Here is an 18,947-nt window from a genome sequence, read left to right on the forward strand (position 1 = left end):
TTCATCAAGCGTATTTTCAATTCGCAATTTCAATTTGCGCAATTTGAAGGGTAATTAGCCGCGTTTCCATTACCCTTCAAATTGCGCAAATTGAAATTGCGAATTGAAAATACGTCAATTTCGCAAAAACTCCCATTTATCGCAAAAAAGTTTTTACGCTCGCATGAGGTGGTTTTTCAGGCAATTTGAAAAAGGAATATTTCGCAAAACTGCTTATTCCACTTTAATAAAAGACAAAAGAATGACAGAAATACTGGATTCTAAACCTCAAAGAAATGCCACAATCAAGACCTTGGAGCAGAAATGAGGGAGAAAAACCCAGAAACACCTCATATGTGCCGCTCATAGTACAAGGGTCTTTCCTTGCCATTAATGCTTGGATAACACGCCTATGTTGTTTCCTTCCATTAATAATAATAATAATGTCTAGTGCGGTACGTGGCTGTGATATATGTAAACCAACGTCCGTCACCATGATTTTTGGAATGACTTATCGCGAGAGGAAAAATGACGTTTTAGTCGCATAACATCGGTTAATGGAAACGCCGTCATGTCGCAATAGTTTTTTAATCGATATAAAAAAATAATCGCAAAAGTTTTGCGCAAATCTGTAATGGAAACACGCCTAGTGACTGAAGAACTTTCTCTCGATTGCCTGTCCGATTGAAACAACACACACACACACAATGTGCAGAGGCACTTGAATACAAACACTTTAGAAAAGCCTTCCTCGATGTATTGTCTAAGAAAGCACTATTGAGAAGACAAAGTGAGTGACTGTATCTCGGGCAACAGGCTGTGGAGAGTAGGCGAGCAATGGTCACAGATGACTGTAGAGCCATTATCTACACAATACTCCTCAGACTCCACTATATCATTAAACCTCGAGCGGCAGCACTCCACATTTACATTCTGCCCATTCACTACTAATTAGAAAGCTTAAGGGATTTTGTGCCCATGGAGAACGGGAAAGGAACTGTGATCTTCTTGACGAGAACAACTTCAAGCACTCCAGCGGTCTATAATAACAAACCGCGGTAACACTTTATTTTACAGTGTCTTTGCTACATGTTATATGTACTTACCATAGTAATAACAGTAAATTATGCATAATTACATGCAACTAGCCCTCAACCAAATCCTACCCTAACCCTATAGTAAGTACATGTAGCTAATTAATATTACTCAGTACTTAAATGTATAATTACACTGTAACAATGACACTTTAAAATAAAGTGTAACCGAAATGTATACATTTTTTGCAATCTCTGGGATTAAAACCAAACTAAAAACAACTAAATAGTTGTAAATGAATTCCACTTTAGAGCTGATCGGTGTAAATTCTTTTTTTTTTTAGATGCTCGTATACCATTTTTATGTGCTGAGAAAACTACTGTATTAATAAGTAATCCATGTGTCGGTTGAATTTCTGATTTTTTGTTTATTTTTTTTTATTTTTTATAAATGACTTCATTGTTTTGTTTTCTGTCATGTGCTGCAATAACACTTAGGGCATCCAAAGTTTGAATCTTTCCAGATTCTGTTCCCCTCTGAAGAGGTGAAATATAGTGCATAACTTGAATGGACCCCTTTCATGTTGCTTTTTGGTATTTCTGGATCATAACGGTCTTAGTTTCCGTTAATAAAGGGGAAAAAAGCACTCTAGATGCTCTGCCCGACATCTCAATGGAAAACAAAGCAGAATGAGTTTGGAGCGACATGATGTTGGATGAATGACAGAATTTTAACTTTTAAGACCGCACCAGACCCATGAATTTAGCTGACATTGACAAGCATTTCACAAAAAACCTCAGGCTCTGTTATTAAAGAAGAAACAAACACCGTTTACCGGAGCCATTGCTGCCTGGGCGATAATTGTGCTCTCCTTTCCAAGGAGAGAGAACACTTTGATTTTAAACCGATACCTCACACTTAACCACCCAGAGAGATGCGAACCGTTTATTTAACAATGCTAAGCAGCCTCTATCAGATGAAGGGGGGCTAATCAAACAGCAACTGTTCTTCTAGAAAGCTCAATCAGAACAAAGAGCAAAACAGTTTCTTATCAACCCACGCAAGGAACATGCTGTACATGTGCCAAAACAAGCTCTATGATATACTGTAGAGGTACCATGACATTAGATATATATAGAATACATAATGAATACCATATTCCTGTACCATGGTCAGAGAGCCAGTAAGCAAGTGTGTATAATTGGTATAAAATATGTAATTGTTCCAGTCCAACACCATCCCCTCCTTTTCAGTAGCCCTGACCATGGTATTTACATAACAACCCAAAGTACTTTACCATGCATATCTGGGGGAAAAAACTTGCTATTTTCATGATGCCATGGTACTTTTTTTAACATGGAAATCTTCAACATTTGCAGTCTATTGAATAGACGTAATGTTTCAAAACACACTCTTGTGGAAATTTGCAACCAATTTAAGTTTTGGTTGTGAATTCAAACAAGTTCGTACAATCTCATTAGCTATTTTTTGTACAATCTGCTTAAACCCCACTGAGGGTTTAGGGGTGGATCTAAAAATCTTATGAATCGTATGAATAAAACAGTTTTCCTAATAATATCGGGTTGCATATTTCTGTTAGACCTTTGGTTTAGGGGGATAGTTCACCATAAACTGAACGATCTGTCATCATTTACTCACTCTCATGTTGTTCCAAACCTTTAGAACAAAAGATATTTTGACTTTTTTTTTGGACCCCATTGACTTTCATTGTATGAACAAAAACAGTAATGTTCTTCAAAATACAGTATATTCTTTTCGGTTCCACAGAAGAAATAAAGGGCAAATTGCAAACAGTGTTTTTGAGCCTTTGAAGGGCACTTGGGGAAGTGGACATCATAAAAACCTTTACCAAGGGCCCTTCCACAAGTCCGTTAGCAAAGGGATGTTTAATAGTAGATGCGTTAAATATGACAACCTGCAGAGTCCACAGAAGAGACGGCAAGTTCAAATGGTGGAATACACTAGCCTAAAAATCTAGACGCACCCTAGCGGCAGCAAAATTTATTTTGCAGCCAGGGTAGTCTAGCAACTCTCCGTTGACTTTTGAGCTGGAAAAACCAAACTCAGGTCAGGCCAATCACATCATGTATAGATAGAGTAGGCGGGGCGGGCTTAACATAATGACGACAGAGTTGCGACGGTGAATTCCCTGCTACTTGAAAACAAAGAATGGCGGATGCTGCTGGCGAACAGCGGCCTTTTGAATCGGCTTTGGCCGCGACTCTGGAGGACTTGGAGTTAAGCTTTTTTTGATAAAAGAGCAAAGAACAGCACTTAAGTCATTTTTAAAAAAGGAAGATGTGTTCGGAGTTTTGCCGACTGGATACGCAAAAGTTTAATATACCAACTAGCCTTCTTTGTTGCTCTGATTGGTTGTAACGCTGTCCTATTGCGTACAGAGGGATTTTGAGAGACAACCGTTTATCCCGCCCCTCGGATTGAGCCGTGCCAATGGTGAGTTGCCAGACCTAACATCTTGATGTAGGTCTGGCTTGCCAGGCTAGGAATACACACACAAACACAAAATACATATTTTAAAAACAACAATAATACAAGAAATTCCTGTTCTAAGAACAGCTAATGGGGTGACGGGTGCAGCGCTGCATTTTCACAGTATAATTTCAGGTGAAGATAATGAGGAAATAGTTGTCTTTCATTGCTCCTTTCGCCAAGTGCATTCCAAATGGCTTCATTATGACACGCAAGCGCCCTGCTCACTCCAAAGCCCCCACTTCAAGGGCTCTGGCCTAGTATGGCATAGGGATGCTCCCTTCTGATCTATCCTCTGGTCTCCCAGCCTGACCAGCTCCAATGGAGAAAACATGTATAAAGAAAGTAAATGGGGTCCATTTTGACGACTTGTTTTCTGGCTAAAAAAAAAAAAAAAAGATATCATGCATTAATCCCCATTCATTTATTACAAGAATCATCATCTCTGTAGAAGTGTCAAAGCAAGAGGTTTCAAGGTCTAATAACCACTTAAAATGGTGTTGTTAGCCCAAAGCATTCTGGGTAAAAAATAAATAAATAAATGAATTCGACAGCAGTGATTATTTAGGATATCCTAGCCACCTCAGTGTTGATTAGATCAAATTCAAGCCCACCGGCGGAGTTTGACAGAGGAAGCATTGGGGGCTGTATTTATGAGACAGCATCCTGTGTTCGCACGTGTGTGATTGATCGTGTTGCCGTGAGCTTGGGGTGAGCAATGTGTTCTTAGCGCGATTCAACATTAGCGCCCATGGTGATGGCAGGGTGAAAGAACGACGCAGGATGATACAGGAACATGGGGGACTGGAGGGGGGGAGCTGAGAGAGGAGACCCTGGCAAGGTGCCCTTTTTCCAGGACTGGTGGAGTGACTGTCAGGTAAATGATTGGAGGTTCTGCGCACATCGGCTGCTGTTATCTCCACCTCATCCATCACTGCTGGAGAGAGTGCAGCCTCAGCGCTAGCACAGCATATAACACGGGTCAATGGAGTGTCAGGGGAATAGATGGGAGAACGAGAGTGTGTGTTTATGGGCGTTTCTTCAGCTATGGGCTCTTTCGGCCCTGTGGACTTTTAGAAATTAGCACTGTAGAAAACGCTTAAAACGTATTTTTTTAAAGACATAATGCAATAAACGTAATCTTTAAATCAAAATATCTTCCCCTCCCTCTTGCAGCTCCTCTCTTCTCTCATGACGTGTTTACTGGTGTGAGGGCGGGGCAACCTGTCACTCACATGAGATCCACCAATAGCAAACCACAACCATTCAGTCAAATCCCAATGGACAAAAGCCCCGCCCTACATCTGTTCTTGTTCGAGAAGCCGTTTCACTCTCATATATGTCATAATAGGGAAGAAAAGACTATCGCAACTTCCTTTCAGGATGACTCTTACTAGTTTATTTTTTTTACTGTGTCCTCCAGTGGACATATATATATATTCGTCGCAGGAGAATACGATCATATTTTTCTGAACCAGCAAATGTCATTTACAGGGCATCTCAATCAACGTATTGTGTTTATTTGAATTTTGTGATGGAAATAACAGTGATGGGAATATTTTCCGGAACAAAACGGTGAAAAATGAAAATTCTGTCATCATTTACTCACCCTCATGTCGTAACAAACACGTAAGACTTTCATTCATCTTCGGAACACATATGAAGATCTTTCTAATGAAATCGAGATTTCTGTCCCTTCATATGCAACTACTACTCTGATGCTTCAAAAAGTTCATAGAGTGATTGTAAAACTAATCCGTATGAATCAAGTAGTTTAGTCCAAATTTTCTTAAATAGACAGGATCACTTTATATGATGCACTGATTGAATTTAGGCTTTTACTCACATATAAACATTGATTAGAGAACATAAACAGAAGCTGGAACGTACTTGCTTTTTATGATTACTTAAGTAGCCTAATAATTCATATGATACATTTTCATATTTTAAGAATGAAAGTCTGGGACAAAGGTAAAACAATGTCTATGAATAAAAGAAACAGTGGGCCGTCTTATTGTGACCTTCACATAACAAAAAGTTGTGAATCTGTTAGTTTTAATTAAAAAAATAATAATTCCTGGGACATAATAGTGCCCAAAGCTGAAAAAAGACCCATAAGTGTGTGTGGATGGCTGGGGGTGTTAATATCGCACAATGTTCGCACATGAATGTGACGCAAGCAAACGTGTTAATGAACGTTTCTGAGAGAAAGAGAGAGAGAGAGGAACACAATTACACAAGTAACAGCATGCTTTCATGACCACAATGTGTCCATAAGACAAAGAAAACCATCTATCAAAGTAGTTCTCAACTGGTTTTGCTTATTATAACAGAAACTTTTAATGAATAACGTAAAAAAAAGAAAAAAAAGAATGCCTTTCAGAAAAAATAAACCATGACTGGAATAGGCCTAACAAAATCAAAATTACAGACACAAACCCTGTTTATCTTCATTGCAAGTGAACCGGTATTTAATGCCATTTGGGTTGTATCCGCCGTTAACTTGTGTAATTGTGTTCATGGTTTTCAAGAATGAGGACCTGTCCATGTTGACACCCTAATGACAGGTGAATCTGCGCTAAAATAAAATACACAATACACACACTTTCTTTCTTCTGTTAAAAACACAAAAGGAGAAGCTTAGCAGCTGTTTTCCATGACAGTGAATTGGGATGCAACCTGTAACGCTCCAATAAAAATGGACAAAAAAGCAAACAAAAGCATCATAGTATGCATGTATGACATGTGCACTATATGCCAAGTCTACTGAAATCACATGACCTTTGTTTGTGATGATTTACATACATTTCACTTCAGCATGTTTCCCCACACAAAGCTATCATGTGGCTTTGTCATATTACCAGTTGGACCATTCTTAGATTATGTCATTGTATTAAACATCTCCTTTTGAGTTCTACAGAGGAACGAACATCATATGGATTTGGAACAACATGGGGGTGAGGATTACATCATTTTCATTGTTGGGTGAACTAACCCTTCATGCTACAAGCAAGCAAGCACACCTATGCAGGTCTTATCAGCATGGGGGATGTCAGGAAATATTGCTATAGAACATCCTTTGAATGCGATGAATACTAAAGAGAACCATATCTTACACGATTCCATTCTAAACGCTAGTTGCATGGCAACTATACATAGCAACTGTATCACGCTGTCAAGAGCCCAGGTAGATGCTCTGAGGGACGTTTAGCATGTGATCCGTATGATCACTTTACACACTGCAGACCTGAGCACACAGTACTTTCCCAGAAAGCACTGTGATATCAGCCCTCACCATCAGGGGACAAAATGGATAACGGTGAGATAGCAGAAAATAGGCAGTTTGGTTTTCAATCTATTCCATCTCCTTTCACCTCCAGTGTAGTTTTCGTTTGTTCTCTAGTGCGCTCCTTTCTTAAGCCCCTTTCACACAGCGCGTTGATCCTGGGAAATTGCAGTAAAATTGCTAGAGTGCCTTATGTATAAACGCAAACACGTCCCGGGATTGATGCCGGGATGGGGACCTAGTAACATTGCCGGGATCAGTCCCGTAACGCGCCCTGTGTGAACAAAAGCCAGGACCAATGCCGTAAGGGGTATTTTGTTGCTCTTATAAGAAAGTTTGTGTTTGTTATCAACAAAGAAAGAACGAAAAAATGCTCAAGCGTGGTTTCTCTAGATCGAAAGCGCGGATCATTAGTAAACTTCAGACGCTGTGTAAAAAACCCACCAAGTGCACGACTACAACGGAAAGAGCTGTAGCGGAAGATTAGACTGGCCTTTCTACAACACATCCTGACGTCACAAGTCTTTTTATGGGATCTTTACGGGATGTGTGTGAACGCACTCACAGATTCCGGAAAATCACTGGCAGTGTGAATCAAACGATCCCGGGACACATTATCCGTGTATTTTCCGGAATCTCTGTGTAAAAGGGGCTTTAGATTCACCATCCAATCCTGTGAAATTACTAAATAAATCCCCTTTCCTAATGTACACTGACATGCAGTAGATCATATTCAGAGCAGCACCATGACAGGAATGAAAGTGAGGCTGTGAGGGATAGACTTACCGTGTTTCCAATGGCATCCGCTGTAAAAAGCTTTATAAAGCTCTGAGATCACTTATAATTTTCCACAGCTCATGTTGCCTGGGGTTTTTTGTCTACTGATAATTTTTTGGAAAGATATTTTTACAGTGTTTTATCAGCAGAACAATCCAAAAACACCTTAAATAACAGTTCAGTCCACTGAAGAGATGTATGTCTATCCATCACAGCCTCGTTTTCATTCCCGTTAAAAATCAAAGATGGCGCTGATGTGAATAAGGTCGATAGAAATATTTATGTACCCGGGACGTCATTTAGCTACTACACGCCACCTCATTCAATAATGACTCAAGTGCGAATGCAATTCACCTTTATTCTTCAAGGTGGCGATGTCTGATACACAATGATGAAGTGACGTTTCGCTCATAGTTACCGCAGGCAGAAAACAAAAGAATAGGAAGAATCATCAGCAAAACTTGAAATGACTCAGTGATTTACTGCAGAGCAAGTGCTGAACACAATCAAATATTAGTGTCACTGACACATGATGGTGGATCTGGTGAAGAAGCCGTCAGCGATCAAAATATTGATTTTGAAGATGTTGAAAATGATAGTTTTGAGAATATGTTTGAGATGGCGAATATGAGCCAGATGTTGAATGCACTGAAATGAGATCTGATGAGGACACTGATAAAAAGGTAAACCAAAAGGTAACAAAATATGCTTTATTTTATTTTCAGGAGAGTTTCATATCATCACATCAGGTAGAGATCCATTTGAGTTAGATACAGTATAGATCCGGGTCACTAAATACCCTAATATGTAATAATGATCATGACTGGCAAAACATTCATGCATTTAAGGGTTAAGAGACCCCAGTTGTGCTGCTCAATATTTCTGTGGAAACCTTGACAACATTTTTTCCAGATTCTTTGATGAACAGAATGTAAAAAACAGAAATCCTTTGTAACATTACAAGTGTCTTTACTCTCATTTTTTATCTATTTAATTCATCCTCGTTGAATAAAAGCATTATTTTCTGACCCCGGTATGCATTTTCACTAAATCGATAATGAACGCAAAGAGCCGACTAGTCGATAATGAAATCCATACTGATTATTTATTATTGATTTGCATGGTTGATTTGTGCTGATTATGGATGAGCACTGATCCAGGTGGAAAGGTGCAGATTCTCTGTTGGCAGGACATGCAGTAGATGTATGAGAGTACGTGATCTTCTGCTGCCGTCTGTTTAAAAGAGAATCGTCTCGTATTCGCTCTCATCTCAGTGAAAGGACGAGAGAGTATGAGGTTTGCACTGCGGAGACTGTCGGTGTCACAGAACAAAAAAACGAGACACACTTCCCTTTCATTCCCCCTCTGACACGCGCACATTTATGCATATCAATGAGTGCGCAAGACGCCTCGAACAGGCTCTGAATCTGACAGTAGTTTGTTACATAAGGTGGATCATTCACACTAAGCCGTACACTCAGTCAGTGTACTGTGTTAATATGAAAGAATTTCCTTATTGAAGTGTTTTAGCTGTATTTTGAATTACGCTTTGCATTATGTTGTGTTGTGCGGTTGAAGGAAATGTCTGTAAAATCGGACAAGGTACTCGCCATTTTCTTCCAGGGCTTTTTCTTACAGTGTGCATTTTCATGTAATGTAGTACATTTAATATTATTATTTATTTTTTTAAATCACATTAATCACAATAATCACAATTAAGCCAAGATGTTGTGAATGTGAATTGTTTAAAGTCCCCCTGTAGTCAATTTTATCTTTGATCACCAAAATTGCATATTGAAGTTTTTTCCTTTAAAAATGTCTTCCTGTCTTAAAATAGCTTGAATGTAACTCTACACCATTGCCTCATTTATTATCCGCGGTTCTATGAATATGCAAATGAGCCCCGCCTCCACTCACTCACTCCAGCTCAGATATCCACTGGTTGACGATCACACGTTGATCTGATTGGTTACAAGGTAGTTTGTGACATCAGAAACACCAGCGATTTCAAACCGTGTTTTTGAGACTGTCTTTGGTTCACTGCAGTTTTAATGAGAAAATACTCAGCAATGGTGTCGACTTATGAATCTGCACATGGTTTATCTTAAAGCATATTAAAAACTCCACATAGACATATAAACAACATTAAAACTTGATTTTCACCACAGGGGAACTTTAATTATTTCACTATTTTAAGCAGATGTCATTTTTCCCTTAGTGCACAACTGGAAATTTATTTTGGAAATACACTATTGTTCAAATGTCTGAGGTCGGAAAGATGTTTTTATGTTTTTAAAAATCTCTTCTGCTTACCAAGTTGGCAATATTTTAATCAAAAATACAGTAAGAAACAGCAATTGTGAAATATTAATACAATTTATAAGAACTGTTTTGTATTTGAATATATTGTATGTATATTATATATATATTGTATAATATGTAATTTACTCCTGCATTGGTAAAGCTGAATTTTCAACATCATTAATCCAGTCTTCAGTGTCTTCAAGAATATTAAAACCATTTTTTTTTCCAGGAATATTTTGATGAATAGAAAGATTACATTTTTTTATATAGAAAGATTTTGTAACATTTTAAATGTCTTTACTGTCACCTTTAATCAATTTATTGCATCCTTGTTAATCCTTAAATGCATGAATGTTTCGGAGAAATGTTGTCTTTAGAGAAAAGAAAAAAAGAAAAAATCAAAAATCAAAAAGGGCAAACGAATTGACAAATTAAGGATTCAATCAAGCAGTTCTTGCATGATCCGTTCATAAATCAAACTGATTCGGTTCTCACTGAGTCAATGATTCAAGCGCAACTATTAACAGCTCAGTGGAGGGGAAGATTATCGGTGAAAGATCATTACATGAAAGACAAAAATGAGCGAAGGAGAAGGTGGTTGACAGCAACACTGAGTATACAATGCATGCTTGCGTTACGTTATGAATTACATTGTGATACACCGAGTTTGTGTAGCTTGAAGCGTTTGTGTTCACATAATTGTGCCAAGTAAAGCATGCAAAAACAGGGAGCTCCACCGCAACTGACATGCATTCTGATGATGTTTTAGTAGTGATTCAGAGTTCGAGGGGTCGGCCCTCTGCTCTCAGTGGCCCTGCACACAAAATGTAATAAAGTCATTAACTCCGACAGCAAACAGCATGCATGCCCAACGCACTCGAATCAACCCTCCGCCCAGCGGGGAGCATGTTTATTTTAAAACGTCAGATTGAATTCATTGACTTTCACTCTCGGTGGAAAACACCACTTACATTGCCGTAATTTCACTGTAATCCACTACTCTGCACGGGTGCAATGTTCTCGTGGGAATGAAATGAGAAATGACGGTTTTCACTGACGTTAGTTCAAAAACTACTACATGGAGGGTCTCAAATGACCTTTGACTGACAGGCATTTATAGTGAGTTTACAGTGTAAGAAAAGTTGCAACCAGGGCTCAACCATAAAGGTGGCTCAAGGCCAGAGTGAAAGTCTGTTGTGATGATCTTGTTGCTCTTGTACAAGTGCTTTTATGTCTAAAGAATTATTAATGGCTTAAAGGGATAGTTCACCCAAAAATTAAAATTAGCCCATGATTTACTCACCCTCAAGCCATCCTAGGTGTATATGACATTCTTCTTTCAGACGAATACAATCAGAGTTGTATTAAAAAACGTCCTGGCTCTTCCCAGCTTTATAATGGCAGTGAATGGCCGTTTCTGTTTTGAAGTCCATAAAAGTGCATCTCTCCATCATAAGTGCATCTATCCATGATAAAAGTGCATCTATCCATGATAAAAGTGCATCTATCCATCATAAAAGTGCATCTCTCCATCATAAAAGTGCATCTCTCCATCATAAGTGCATCTATCCATCATAAAAGTGCATCTATCCATGATAAAAGTGCATCTATCCATCATAAAAGTGCATCTATCCATCATAAAAGTGCATCTATCCATGATAAAAGTGCATCTATTCATGATAAAAGTGCTCCACACAGCTCTGGGGGGTTAATAAAGGCCTTCTGAAGTGAAGCGATGCGTTTGTGTAAGAAAATATCCATATTTAAAACTTTATCGACTAAAATAACTAGCTTCCGGCAGACGGCTGTACACAAGTCGACTTGCACCAAAAGAGTAACCCTTGACGATGTGTGACGTAGGATGTAGGAGTAGCGTAAGCTTTGACGCCTCTCGCGGTTCAAACACACAGGGCTGGGCAACAAACTCAAGCTCCTCCAACATTTCTCTTTAAAAATTCTCGTTTTAGACTTCTAATTCGTGACTCGTGTTTTGGTTTGCTCTATCCTCTGCGCTTCCGCGTTTATCAATGCGTCAGGTCACGAGTTACTCTTTCGCCGTAAATCGATGCGTAGAGCCGTCTGTCGGAAGCTAGTTAGTTTAGTCGATAAAGTTTTAAATATTGATATTTTTCTTACACAAAAACATCGCTTCGCTTCAGAAGGCCTTTATTAACCACCCAGAGCTGTGTGGAGCACTTTTATGATGGAGAGATGCACTTTTATCATGGATAGATGCACTTTTATGATGGAGAGATGCACTTTTATGGACTTCAAAACAGAAACGGCCATTCACTGCCATTATAAAGCTTGGAAGAGCCAGGACATTTTTTAATATAACTCCGATTGTATTCGTCTGAAAGAAGAATGTCATATACGACTAGGATGGCTTGAGGGTGAGTAAATCATGGGTTAATTTTCATTTTTGGGTGAACTATCCCTTTAACAGCTTAAAATTGTGCCACTGATGTTTCGAACAGTGTCGTTGGGACTGCTGTCAGACACAAAACACCAGAAGACAAAGACTGCAGCTGGTTATTCTCTGTGTCTGAGGCATTACAGTTTCTCACCTCTCTCAGTCAGGACTGTTGTTTTCTATCAGCTGTGACAGACAGGCAGTGAAGGTGCTCATCGCTGCTCTCCCTCTGGACTCTCACAGCCAGGAGCACTTAGGAGGGTCCTACACTCTCACACCTTTAATAGGGTTCAGAGATAGAGAGATTCATAGCCACCACCACCAGCGCATGTTATTCCTGGGAGAAAAGCTCAAACATGACGTGAATTATGCACTCTTTAAGATGCACTACATTTATTTTCTTCTTGCAAAGGTTTACCCCTAAAGAAATGAAGCATGTTTATAGGACTACAATTTTTTACATAATAATAATAATAATAATAATAATAATAATAATAATAATAAGACTTTTTTTTTTCTCATTGCAGTATTTTAGGATGGGGTGTGCACTTCAAGGGTTAGTTCACCCAAAAATGAAAATTGTCATCATTTACTCACCCTCATATTGCAAACCCGTAAGACTTTACTTCATTCTCATGTTACACAGCACGTTTAAGCTTCATCAAGAACCAATGAGGTTCATTCTCGTGTTACGCAGCACGTTTAAGCTTCATCAAGAACCAATGAGGTTCATTCTCGTGTTACGCAGCACGTTTAAGCTTCATCAAGAACCAATGAGGTTCATTCTCGCGTTACGCAGCACGTTTGAGCTTCATCAAGAACCAATGAGGTTCATTCTCGCGTTACGCAGCACGTTTGAGCTTCATCAAGAACCAATGAGGTTCATTCTCGCGTTACGCAGCACGTTTGAGCTTCAACAAGAACCAATGAGGTTCATCCTCACATTACGCAGCATGTTTGAGCTTCAGCAAGAACCGATTAGGTTCATTCTCGCGTTACGCAGCACGTTTGAGCTTCATCAAGAACCAATGAGGTTCATTCTCACGTTACGCAGCACGTTTGAGCTTCAACAAGAACCAATGAGGTTCATTCTCACGTTACACAGCACGTTTGAGCTTCATCAAGAACCAATGAGGTTCATTCTCGCGTTACGCAGCACGTTTGAGCTTCATCAAGAACCAATGAGGTTCATTCTCACGTTACGCAGCATGTTTGAGCTTCAGCAAGAACCAATGAGGTTCATTCTCACGTTACGCAGCACGTTTGAGCTTCAGCAAGAACCAATGAGGTTCATTCTCACGTTACGCAGCACGTTTGAGCTTCAGCAAGAACCAATGAGGTTCATTCTCACGTTACGCAGCACGTTTGAGCTTCAACAAGAACCAATGAGGTTCATTCTCGTGTTACGCAGCACGTTTGAGCTTCATCAAGAACCAATGAGGTTCATTCTCACGTTACGCAGCACGTTTGAGCTTCATCAAGAACCAATGAGGTTCATTCTCGTGTTACGCAGCACGTTTGAGCTTCAACAAGAACCAATGAGGTTCATTCTCGTGTTACGCAGCACGTTTGAGCTTCAACAAGAACCAATGAGGTTCATTCTCACGTTACGCAGCACGTTTGAGCTTCATCAAGAACCAATGAGGTTCATTCCTGTGTTACGCAGCACGTTTGAGCTTCAACAAGAACCAATGAGGTTCATTCTCACGTTACGCAGCACGTTTGAGCTTCATCAAGAACCAATGAGGTTCATTCTCGTGTTACGCAGCACGTTTGAGCTTCAACAAGAACCAATGAGGTTCATTCTCACGTTACGCAGCACGTTTGAGCTTCATCAAGAACCAATGAGGTTCATTCTCGTGTTACGCAGCACGTTTGAGCTTCAGCAAGAACCAATGAGGTTCATTCCTGTGTTACGCAGCACGTTTGAGCTTCAACAAGAACCAATGAGGTTCATTCTCACGTTACGCAGCACGTTTGAGCTTCATCAAGAACCAATGAGGTTCATTCTTGTGTTACGCAGCACGTTTGAGCTTCAGCAAGAACCAATGAGGTTCATTCTCGTGTTACGCAGCACGTTTGAGCTTCAAGAACCAATGAGGTTCATTCTTGTGTTACGCAGCACGTTTGAGCTTCAGCAAGAACCAATGAGGTTCATCCTCGTGTTACGCAGCACGTTTGAGCTTCAAGAACCAATGAGGTTCATTCTCGTGTTACGCAGCACGTTTGAGCTTCATCAAGAACCAATGAGGTTCATTCTTGTGTTACGCAGCACGTTTGAGCTTCAGCAAGAACCAATGAGGTTCATCCTCGTGTTACACAGCACGTTTGAGCTTCATCAAGAACCAGTGAGGTTCATTCTCGTGTTACGCAGCACGTTTGAGCTTCAGCAAGAACCAATGAGGTTTGCGCTCACGCATCAAGCAAGTACGGTTAAGCTTCTGTTTATGTTCGCTGATCAGTGTTCATATCGATTCTAACAGATGTTTTACATGTTGGTCAGACAGTCTCTTCATTTTTATATGGGTGATTCTTGGCAAGAATAAACTAAAAAGTGGACCATACTTTATGTCGACCGCCAAACATCAGGCTTTGAGAGACTACATTCTCACTCTTCACAAAGCACTGAAGACAACATAATCTGAAGTACGTTTTCCTTATGTTTTCAGGAGCCGTAATACTTCTAATCACACACAAAGCAACATGAGCGGATTCACTTCATGCTTGAACCTCATATTTCCGTTAGCCCAAATTTACCCAATGATAGACTCTGAGGAAGGGATTACCTTCTACCGACATCCATTTTCCACGTTTCATAACCTTATTCAAATCACACAGCTCAATGAACTGAGCCATGTGTATGAGCAAGGTGGTGGTGGTGGGGGGGGGGGGGACACACACCTAATGTACTGCATTACACTGAATTACACAACCCCTACTTAGAAAAAGCCCTCAAAATACTCTGACTTCCGCAGGGGTAAAATAACTGAACGCTCACTAATGTAGCCTCCCCATAACTCTCTCCTCTCCACATTGAGCAAATTCATGTGCGCTACCTGACACACATATATCATACATGCATTCAGTCCATTAGTTGTACATGGGGTGTAGACCTGCTTTGAGAGGCTAATTTGATTCAAAATTGGCTCATTAAATGGATGAGAAAAACTGAGACAGAAAGACAGGACAGATAAACAGCAGAATGTGTGACTATGAAAGGTCAATGTGGGTGGATGAGGGCTCTTTGATAGAAACCCCTGGAGTGAGTGAATGAATGAGTGTGGGTTTGTTTTTTTGCGCTAAAATGTATTTTCACCAACCCCCAAAATACGCCAGAGCAGCTAAACCAGTTCAATCACCTCGATAGCCAAATTATCAGTACCTGTTCAAAAATCATCCAGGCTGGTCATCTTCAGGGCTTGAGCTTGCATCACAAAGCATTAAGGGTTTACCATAGCAGTGAAGCAATGCCAATTGTTAATGGCTCATTCTGCTCATCTGTTCAGCCTCATAGTAAAAACAAACTAAAAAGGTAATTGTTAGATTGTTAGAAGTTGTAAATAAGAAGAAAAGTCACACTGTGAGATACAAAGTGACATTGTAAGATATAAAAAAGTAAAAATTTTAAGAAACTGAGTCACGGATGCAATTAGAAAAGTGACAATTATGAGAAACAACATCACTATAATGATATAACAGATATAATGTCACATTTTAAGAATTTGGAATTACAAGACACTGAGTTGCAATCGCAAAATATAGAGTCACAATGCTAAATTAATTCACAATTATGGGAAACTAAGTCACAGGTCCAAAAGTTTTAATTATAAGAAACAAAGTGATAATTGCGAGATATATAGTAACATTGAAATTATTTTGCATTTCTGAGAAACAACATGTCACATTGTAAAATATGAAGATGCAACTACGAGAAACTATTGCAAGATATAAAGTTACGATGCAAGATTTAACTCGTATTTATGAGAAATTAAGTCATATTTGCGAGATTTTGAAATGATGTCAATGTTATTATGATGCAATTATAAGAAACAACACCAATGTGGGATAACATCATATTGTAAGATATGAATTTGCAATTATGAGAAACAGAGTCAAGATTTGCAATGTGAAATTGCAAGAAACTAAGTCGTAGTCACGAAATATTATGAAATATAAATGTCATGTTGTAATTATTCCAATTACCTTAAACAACAGCATGTGAGATATAATGTCAGGTTGTAAGATATTAAGTTGCAATTATGAGAAACTGAGTCGCAATTGCGAGAAACAAAGTCACAACATAACTGTAGCAATTATAAACAACATCACGTGACATATCATCACATTGTAAGATATTAATTTGCAAAAACTGACTCGCAATTGCAATGTATAAAGTCACATTGTAATATATAGTGGCAATTGCAAGATAATATTGTGAAATATAAAGTCACATTGTAATTGTTGCAATAATGAGAAACAACATGTGAGATATAACGTCACATTGTAAGATAAGAAGCTGTGATTATGAGAAACTGAGTCGCAAATGCAATATATAAAGGAACATTGCAATAATTGTGAGATATTACAAAATATGTCAATGTCACATTATACGATATGAATTTGCAATTATTAGACAGAGTTAGTAAGTTAATTTTCATATTTCAAGATGTAACTCGCAAATTGCAAGAAACTAAGTGCAAGATATTACGAAATATAAAGTCATGTTGTAATTATGTTGTATCAATGTATCACATTTTAAGATATACATTAGCAATTATGAGAAACTGCAATCGTGATATATAAAGTCATAAACGTGGCATATAAAGTGAAAATTAAAATTGCATTAATTATTGTGGATCAATTCAAAATTGTTTGCGAAAGACTAACAGTCCCAGGGGTGAGGGAAAATTGTTTTACTGATGCAGTCTAACTAAAACTGAGCAGGCATACCAAACCTCCATTTACACATGACCCATGACCCCTAGCCTGAGCTCACGCATCACCCCTCACCGCTATCAGCTCAGGGCCCTGCCAGTGCTATATGCATGTGCTAAATGTGGACTGGTGCCTGCTGGGAAATGTCACTGTGCTTAAATAAAGGTGTTTACAGGGATGACTCGAGCTGTAATGCGAAACTCTCAATGATGCAATCATACACTTTACAGCGTTGTCTGCTTATTTCCTTTAGGTTTGCAATGCCAAACGCAAAGTTATCACCGGGTATCGTTCGCTCCACAGTCACGCACCCAATTCTTGCCTCCGTATGGCTGTGCACTCCTTCAGTGATGGAGAGATGGACACTAAAGACTCAACAGGGGTTGTTTCCTCTGAATAAATCATGAAAGAGTGAAAAACATACTGTGAGTGTGTTAAAAAAGTTAAAACCCTGGTCTACAGAGTCTTGTTTAAGGCCCTTTCCCTCCCACAAACCCCTGCCTGTGTGAGTTAATAAGCCATGCCTGATGAACTCTCATGGCCAGTGGAGTTTCCTCATGAGGTATTGCTGCACAGGGTGAGATAAACTACCCAGCAGAGAGCAGAGCTGCAGTCTTTCAAGAGCTTGTGGTAATCTTGGCATTCACAAATTCAAATGTTTGCAGCTTGGTTTCAGTAATCTTGCTGTCAATAAACAGTCAACTGATTCGAGTTCTTAGAAATAGTCCATGCAGAGAACATGGTAGTTTTGGCTGATATCATGTTGACACAGTGTTGGAATTAAAAGAAGCAGTAGTGTTGGGAAAGCTAATTTGTTTTAGTAAATTGATTCATTTGGACAGTCCATTTCATAATCCCAGTGCGACATTTTGTTATTATCGTAGCAAAACTCTAATTAAATATAGTTAAAGTGCCGCTGTAGTCAATAATTTTATCCCTTAAAACTCATCTTTTGATCATCAAAATGACATTTAAATGCCTTAAAATAGCAACTACACCCTTGCCTCATTTAGTATACGTGGTTCTATGAATATGCAAATGAGCCCCGCCTCCACTCACTCACACCAGCTCAGAGATCCACTGGTTGACGATCACACGTTGATCTGATTGGTTACAAGGTAGTTTGTGACGTCAGAAACACTGATACTCAGCAATGGTGTCGACTTATGAATCTGCACATGGTTTGTCTTAAAGCATATTAAAAACACCACAGACATATAAACAACATTAAAAACTTGATTTTCACCACAGGGAGACTTTAAATACCGATGAGCATCACTATGTCAGTATGTAAATTGGGCTGTTTTTTTGTTCATTTTATTAGATGCTTATATTTAATGTTGTTAGCATATACACAATCCCCATTGATTTATGACAAATGTAATGTAATGTCACATTGTAATTATGTTGCAATTGTGAGAAACAACATCACTTTCCGATTACGAGATATAAATCTATACGAGATATAAAGAAATACATGCAAGATATGAAGTTCTGAGTCGTAACTGAGATATAAAGTCATAATAGTGGCATATAAAGTATAATTTAAAATTGCGATAACTCAGATATTCATATTTATGAAGTTTTAATGTTATACTTGGCAATCAATCATGTCAACTGCAATAATAATTTAAAGAACAGTGTCTTAGTTGTCTAAGTAAATCTTTAAGCCTCTGTGTTTATGACAGGCTCCTGAGGGAGCAGCTA

At 38.9% G+C, this 18,947-nt stretch overlaps 1 protein-coding gene across 1 annotated transcript in view; it reads right to left on the reverse strand.

Annotated features, from left to right (window-relative positions):
- pitpnc1a (phosphatidylinositol transfer protein cytoplasmic 1a) overlaps nt 1-18,947 on the reverse strand; it is a 94,332-nt gene that overhangs the window by 44,516 nt on the left and 30,869 nt on the right. The gene's annotated exons all lie outside the window — the stretch shown is intronic.

Source organism: Abramis brama, assembly GCF_963993115.1.
Source record: "Abramis brama genome assembly, chromosome: 1".
In the NCBI taxonomy this organism is placed as follows: Eukaryota; Metazoa; Chordata; class Actinopteri; order Cypriniformes; family Leuciscidae; genus Abramis; species Abramis brama.